This window comes from Nicotiana tabacum, chromosome 5 (genome assembly GCF_000715075.1).
Source record: "Nicotiana tabacum cultivar K326 chromosome 5, ASM71507v2, whole genome shotgun sequence".
Lineage (NCBI taxonomy): Eukaryota > Viridiplantae > Streptophyta > Magnoliopsida > Solanales > Solanaceae > Nicotiana > Nicotiana tabacum.
The window spans coordinates 102758866-102766716 of NC_134084.1; the positions used below are offsets into that span (position 1 = coordinate 102758866).

The window sequence follows — 7851 nt, forward strand, 5'->3', positions numbered from 1 at the left end:
AATTACAAAAAAAAATCATTAATATTTTGTAGTCATTTGTAATCTTGAAAATACCAAAAATAGTTTCGTTTTAATGGTCAGTCTTATTTTAATAGTTATTTTACTTAAGTAGGACTAATTAATAAATGAGATCGTATTTTAATCTCGTTCGCGAGGAAAGAGTAAAACTTGGGCGCGAACAACTCATCTTTAGGCCTAATTTTTGGACCTAATCCATAATTACCAAGCTCATAATTTCTAGGCCCATACTCCTAACCTAATCCCTACCCCTGTATAATAGTACCTAATCCCTACATAGACCTACGCCTAAAAAATCCTGTTGAATCCGCCGTTTTCCAGAAGATTGGATTAAAAACCCAAAATCCAAAAGAGGGAGCTAACGAAAAGAAAGGAAAGGGCGACCAAAAGCTGACAGCCGCAATTGAGGATTGGGAGTCTGACTCCCATCTTCTTTTTCCTTAAGAACAGAATGCTTCAGCAAACATTCCTTCTTCCCTGTTCCTCCAAAAATCCAACGACAAACCTCTATTTTCACCATGTAAAAGATCTAAAAGAACTCAACCTTCCTCCACTATTTAAGCAACCTTCAAACTCCACCAAAAACTAATGAAAACTAACTCAAACAACTGAAATAGCAGCTGAAAATCAGCTCAAATCCATCCTCAAAGCAGTCCTTAACTTCACCCAAAACCACTAAAAAAAAGCAAAAAAAATGCAGTCCTTTTCGCACAAAAGCAGTAGCATCGAGAGTGAATCGAGGTCGCCGAACAGCTTCTGCGTGAGTTCCAAACAAGGTTTTCCCGTTTGCAATTCTGGTCTTAAATCGATTTTAGGCCTAAGCTCTGTCGTCAGATCTCTAGTGTGAGTCAAAATCGATCGCTGTATGAGTTTTGCCGGAGGCTTGGTTCAACGAATAATCGTTATTTCAGTTGAGGTTCATTCTTTTTTACTGTTTCGCTCCTGATAAATTTTTTTTGTCAGTTGTCTTCTGATTTTTGCTGTTTTGTCCTATTAATTGTTGTGTTAGTATTTTTTTTGAATGTTGCACTGTTTTCTTTGTTTGGAAATTTCAATACGTTGGCTCTATCCCATTTTTGTGATTTATTTGGATTATAATTGTATGGGTGCAGAAGATAAAATTGTTCCATTAAATGGGTTGTGATTTTATGTAATCAAAAAAAATAGGATAAACCAATTATGTAATTGTTTTCTGACGTTTGCTTGATTTGTTGTTTTGGAGCATTTCTTAATTTACTCATTTGAAAATTGGTCCTCTGTTTAGTCCTATAGAACTTAGAAAATGAAATTAGATTGGTCTACTTAATTCTATTTGTGAATTTGATTCAAGTCCAGTAAGTCTTTTCTTTAAATAACATTTTTGGCTTATCTTCCATTTAATAAGTTAGCTCACTCCTTCCACAACTTCGTATCTATAATCTTTTGGCCTAACAACGAACCCCATTTATGGTAAGAATTATCAATCGTAGTTACTTTAGGCGCATTATTTTAATTTCCTTAAATTCGGGTGTGCATTTCATGTGACCCAACTCCAATTCTCAACAATGTTAAATAAAATGTGTCGTGGATCGCGGGTGCATTTTATGTTGCGCAGTTCAATGTGTATTTTAAATAACGTTGAATCTTCCTAAAAATAATTAAAAGCGGTTTAACAAAGTTAAAATATATCATAGGTTAAAAGATGTATTAAAATCAGCTAATAGGCCAACTATAATAGTTTAAGCGACCGTGCTAGAACCACGGAACCCGGGAATGCCTAACACCTTCTCCCGGATTAATAGAATTCCTTACTTAGAATTTCTGGTTCTCAGACTTCAAAAGGAAAGTCGAATGTCCTCTATTTGGGATTTAAAATAAACCGGTAACTTGGAACACCAATTAAACTATTCCAAGTGGCGACTCTGAGAAATTAAATAAAATAATCTCATTTCGAATAATGTCACTTAAATTGGAAAAACTCCCTTATACGCCCTTCCGGGGGTAGTGAAAAGGAGGTGTGACAGCTCTGGCGACTCTGCTGGGGACAAGAACCCAGAACTTCTGGTTCAGGGTTTAGAATTCGAGCTTAGAATAACTGTTATAGTTGGCTTTTATTTATTATCTGATTTTTATATGTTTGGCCCTAATGTGCTAAATGTTGCTTTTTACCGCTTTGATATTGTTGGACTGCATATAAATTGTTGTGAAGCCCTCCTCTCTCTGAGTCTTCTAAATCATCTGGGAAGTGTGCACTTCATGTGACTTCTCTTCTGTTAGAGTCATTCCAATTTTAGAACGAGGTTCGAATAAGTTGCAAAGCCGGTGAATCTTCTGTATTCCCGGTACGCTGCCCCCTCGGCTCGAGCTGTCCGCTCGGGTAAGCCAGCTCTAGAACAAATAAACCTCGGTTTTTATGCCTAGAATAACATAGCCTCATGCCGGATCCCTAGTAGGAACGCTTGTTTGCATCACGTGCATTTGACTTTGGGGGCTCAACACAGGGGTTGGGTCCGTCTAGGATAGGTGCACCCAAAATAACAGACCATCTTGATGCATCCTATGTGCTACATGTTGCATTTCTTCAAGGGTAAAAGGGTCATTTGGCGGACCAATGATAGTTGAGGGCAAATGAAAAAAGGAAAAAATGAGAAAGAAAAGAGGTTGAAGTATAAAAACGAAGCAAGTGGGGCCCAGTTATAATTTTTTTGCACACTTTTTCAAAAAAAAAATTGAAAATGAAAAAATCCAAAAAAAAAGAGATTGCATTTTCCCCGTCATTTTTTTAAAAGAAAAGGAAAAAAAAAGAAAAGAAAATCCAAAAAGATGTTTACATGTTTCATCATTTTTTTTCAAAACAAAAGACAAAAAAATATTTTTTTTCTTCTCTGAATTTAGTTGTTATTTTTATTTCTTGCCCGTATCCAATTTGCCCGAACTACGCATACCTGATTCTTGTCTTTCGGGGCGTGATACGTAGGCAACCCACATAGGGTCCGGTCTTCCTAGTAAATCTTAAGTTCTTGGCTTTGCGGGGTCTTAGTCAAATTTTGCACTTCTAGCCACCTTTTGGCTAAATAAGTTATTTTGCAAAAATAGCCTCAATCATGTCTTGCATGTGTCCAGTAGCGAGTGTTCTTGTCTCACATAGCGTTGGTTTAAAGTTTTCTCATACAGGTGTGGATTTACTTACCGGAATTTGAGCATGACAAACACCTCGGGACCATCCAGTCAGGATCATTCAAGAGTTGCTTAAGGGGATTTTTCTTTTTGTGCTTTGAGTCTGTTTTACTTTTTATGTTTGTTTTACCTTCAAGTTTTGTACAGTAATGTCGAGTCTTTTGTTATTGTATTTACTATTTTCGTATTGAAAAAGTGTGTTATAAATCAAAGAACCAAGAAGAAATTTTGTGTTTTCACATTCCCGTTATAAGTTTCTTTAGAATACTAATTCTAGAAATGAAAAACAAATTCCTTTGAGGTGGTTTTTCCTTTAGGCAATTAATATCAAAATAAAAAATGCTTTTATATTTCCTTTAGTATATTAAGACTAAAAATTCAAAAAAAAAAAGAGAATTTCCTTTTAGTACCTTTTTAAAAAGTTTTCTTTAAGGTATTAATCTCAAAATTCCAAAAAAAATTTTCTTTTGAGGTTCTTCTTTGGGAAATTAATGAAAAATAAAAAAAGAAATTCTTTTATTTTCCCAAGAACTTTAGGACATTGTGCATAGAAGAAGAAAAAAACATACTTTATCTTTATCTTTAAAGTTTCTTTCTTAGGTAATCAAAAACGAAATCCAAAAAAATATTTTTTATTTTGTTCATTTCTCGTTTCGAAGTCTTTCTTCAGGGATATCAAATGAAAATTCGAAATATTTTTCTTTGGTTTATTGTTTGGACTTCATTTTAGAAAAAAAAAAGAATCAAAAAATATTTTTCTCTTGTAGGATTTTTCCTTAATAATTTCCCATAGAGTGTTTGTTTCAAAAAAAAAAGAGAAAAAATATATGCTCGTTAAGCTTGAGTTTAGGATAGGTTATAGAACATTAAGTCTAGAAAATTCAGAAAAAAAAAAAGATTTGCTTCTTTTATTTCTCTTTTCTCATCAGAGTAGTCATTAAGGTAAAAAGAAAAGAAAAAGAGAACGTCAGCTTGTTTCCTTTATTCCTGATCTTCCTGAACTACGCAAAGATCTGATTCATATGGGGTCATGATACGTAGGCAACCTACATAGGGTTCGATCGAATCATTTTTTTTAAAAGAAAAAGAGAAAAAAAAGAGAAGAAAAAAAAGATGGTGAAATTATGGGACATGAGAAATGAGAGGAAAGAAAAGAGTGATAATTAGAAAAAAAGGAGGAAGGAAAATATGCAAGCCAAGAAGAGCTAAAAAAGAAAGAAAAGGGAAGATTGAAATGAACAAAATCGGGATGATGCCAAGTGACCTTGTGACCCTTGAAGTCATTCTAGATTCTTTAATTGTTGCTAGGTGGATTACACGCGATGTGATATTTTTAGTTGTTAAATGCCCTAATGCTAACAGGATGACCCCATTTTGTTCCTTTTGTTATCTTCATTGAGTAGAAGGGTGGTTGGTTTGTGGTTTTTAAGTAACTCATCCATACAACACAAGGTCAAAGAGCAAGGTAGTCATGGCTAGCAAAGACTTGGACACAGGGGTTGTTGATCCGTTCAAGGGAATGGTTGAATCAGAATCTGAGTTGAAAGAAGAGGTCTTAAGGTTGAAAAGACAGATGACCGAAATATACCAAGCTTGGATTAGTGGGCGTCCTCCACCATCAGTCCCCAATGCCCAACACTATGCTCTAGAACCAATTTTCAAGGTCTCGGGTCCATACTCTCACGCTCCTTATTTTGAGCCTCCCGGTGAGACTACAAAGCTTGCTAAGACAGTGGAGCAAGATGAGATATCCAAAAAGCTAAAAGGGTTTAAGATGCCAAAGTTTAATTTGTATGATGGGCGGGGAGATCCAGTAGCCCACCTGAGGGGTTATTGTAGTGAAATGAGAAATGTTGGCGGGAAAGATGAGTTGCTGATGGGGTATTTCAATGAGAGCCTGACTAGGACAGCTTTGGAATGACATACTCGTCAAGATGTCGGTAAGTGGCATACATAGAATGACATGGCTCAAGATTTTGTGCGACACTTTTAGAACAATATAGACAGTGTCCCAGACCGCTCCTCCCTATCTCAGATGGAAAAGAAACCCAAGGAAAGTTTTAGGGAATTTTGGTTCAGATAGAACGAATAGGTTGCTCGGGACAGTCCTCCCATTGATAGAATAGATGTTGCTAAGCCCCGCCAATGACAGGATCTAGTGGGCATTCTTGCTAGACGATTTCGGCCTCAATACCAACCCCATGAATATCCCCGAACTCCACATAATCCACCCCAGTGTTATCTTCTGAACAATGTCCGACCATCTGTCTAACCACTGGGTCACTCCAAAAGGCGAGCACGAGCACCGCAGAATCCCTACCAGCCTCCACAAAATTTTCAAGTACCCTATAACCCACATTCAAGCCAAGGGTGTAGAAGGGAACAAAGGCTAAAAGATAATTTTACACTAATAGGAGGGTCCTATGCAAGTTTGTTTGAGAGATTAAAGCATTACGACATGATTGCACCTATTCCTCTAAATTATATAGACCCACGTGCGAGAAGTTTTGACCCTGCTAAAAGGTATGAATACCATTCCAATGCCCAGGGGCACAATGTTGAAGATTGTCGTACTTTGAAAAGGGAAATAGAAAGAATGATTCAAGAAGGAATAATTGTGGTCCAAGGCAGTAATACCCCAAGTGTCACACGTAATCCTCTACAGGTACATGACAAAGCACAAATTGTTGGAGTGGTTGGCAATGACGAAGGGTTGGTCAAAGGAGTCAATGAGCCACTTGGTGAAATTAATGATATTGAAGTTTGTAATGGTCTTGGTAATATTGATGTAGAACTCAGCGGCTAAGATGCCGAGCATGGTAATTGGAAAGATGCTCCTTTCTTGGCTAGCCAGGGAGGAGTCTTGATGGTTCATTTTGTTGTCATTTCTGTTGTCTGGTTTATTTCAGTGTTGTAATCCGGACATTGTCTTGTGGCTTAAACCCTTCTACCCTTTTATTTTGCCTAGTTTATTTAACCGTAGTAGCTCGTTTAGTGTTGTCTAGGTTTGTTTCAGGGTTGTAACCCCAGTTTAATTTGCTTGTTTTGGTGTTCGAACCCCTTCACCGTTTGCCTAATGCAATTTCTTATTTTCTGTTATTTTTAGTCATTTCTGTTTAGTTCTCTTCTCCTTTTATAGTTCTGTTCTTGCTCGCTCTAGTGACATAACATGCACACATAATTCTAGGCCTAGTCTTAAAAGTTAGTTTACTCATGGAGCAATGAAGAAATTTTGAAAATGGCTGGGGCATTTGAAGGAAATAAGTACATAATTTTGAGATCATTTGAAGCCCGAATTGTGTGAAACTGGGGCAGATAATTTGGGAAGTTAATAGGGTAACGAGAATTCATCAAAAGAAGAGTGCATCCCGGACGATTTGGAACAAGCAACTTTGAGTTTAAGTGCATCTCAAGTTACAAGATAAAATCAAGAAAGTTGTCTCCGAATTGACGGAGGATATCCATTGTGAAAAGGGAATCACCCAACGAGGGTTCTACACTTGACAAGGCGCTAAAGAAAAGTGGAAGGCATATCAATAATACCAATGTCGAAGCTACAAAAGAAATATTGTGCATGATCTTCAATTTTCATTTCAAGTTGCATGTGTTGCACTTGGCATTTTTAGGGATTGGGAGGCCCTCTTTCAGTTACCCAAACACTTATACCATTTGATACCCTCTTGAGCTTGTACTAGCTTCTTTGACCTTCCCTCTTTTGGAATCAAGTTAGAGTCATAAAAAAAAGGTTTATGTCCCAATAGGTTTATTTGAAAAGGTTCATACCAAAAGAAAAATTCAAAAAAAAAAATAGAGATAAAAAAGGAAAAGAAAGAAAAGAAAAAATAAAAGGGAAACGGGAGCGGGATATTCATGTAACAGCAAAAATAATAAAAGACACATTTATCAGAGAAGACTAATTCATATAGACCAAGTTTGCTTATGGTAAGATCCTAAAAATATCCCCAGCAGAGTCGCCATGTTGTCGCGCGCCTTTTCTCGCGAAATTGGATTTCGACACGTGAAAACTCTTTTAAGGAAGGTGTTAAAAGAGAGAGTCGCTACCTAACAGGTTTAAGGTGCGTTAAGGCACCTATATGCAAATAACTCTGGTTTAACCAGTTTGCATCACCAAAGATCGGGTAAGGGCTCAAATTACCTCGAAGAGAAGGTGTTAGGCACTCTTCGAGGTCCACAACTGTGGGTCCTGGCGGAACTCGAATTATATGAATTAGTCAAATAGTCAGAGAGAAAAACAAGAAGTTTAAAAAAATCATTATTAAAAGACTTTGAATAAACACAAATAATTGACTTAAAGATAAGATGGGGGTCCTAAGTTTTTTAGACTAAAGGATCATCCTGTGGAACATAAATAATACTTCATAACTCCCTCGAGATAGGGTGTTACTCGTATTATTCAAAGGGCACAAACTATCATCTTCTGCTACTTGATTACTATCTTTAAGTTGTTGATTCTAAATCGTACCTTATGCGTGCACTACACGTCTCATGCCTATGGCCCAGGAGGCATTTGGACCTCTATTTTGGGTGGTTCTAGACTTATCTTAGGCTGATCAAAATGATAAATCTAAGCGACATTCAAAAACATGTAGGACTACACATAAAGGAAGTAAATGGCTCAAGTTGGCCTCCACATATAAGCAACAGATGCACGCAATT

General features: G+C 36.8%; 1 long non-coding RNA gene across 1 annotated transcript; it reads left to right on the forward strand.

The window, feature by feature from the left end:
* Window positions 1–314: 314 nt before the first annotated feature.
* On the forward strand, window positions 315–3413 carry LOC142181203 (uncharacterized). The gene is made up of 2 exons (XR_012709676.1): window positions 315–934; window positions 3159–3413. It is a non-coding gene; the product is annotated as an uncharacterized LOC142181203 (long non-coding RNA).
* Window positions 3414–7851: the final 4438 nt, after the last annotated feature.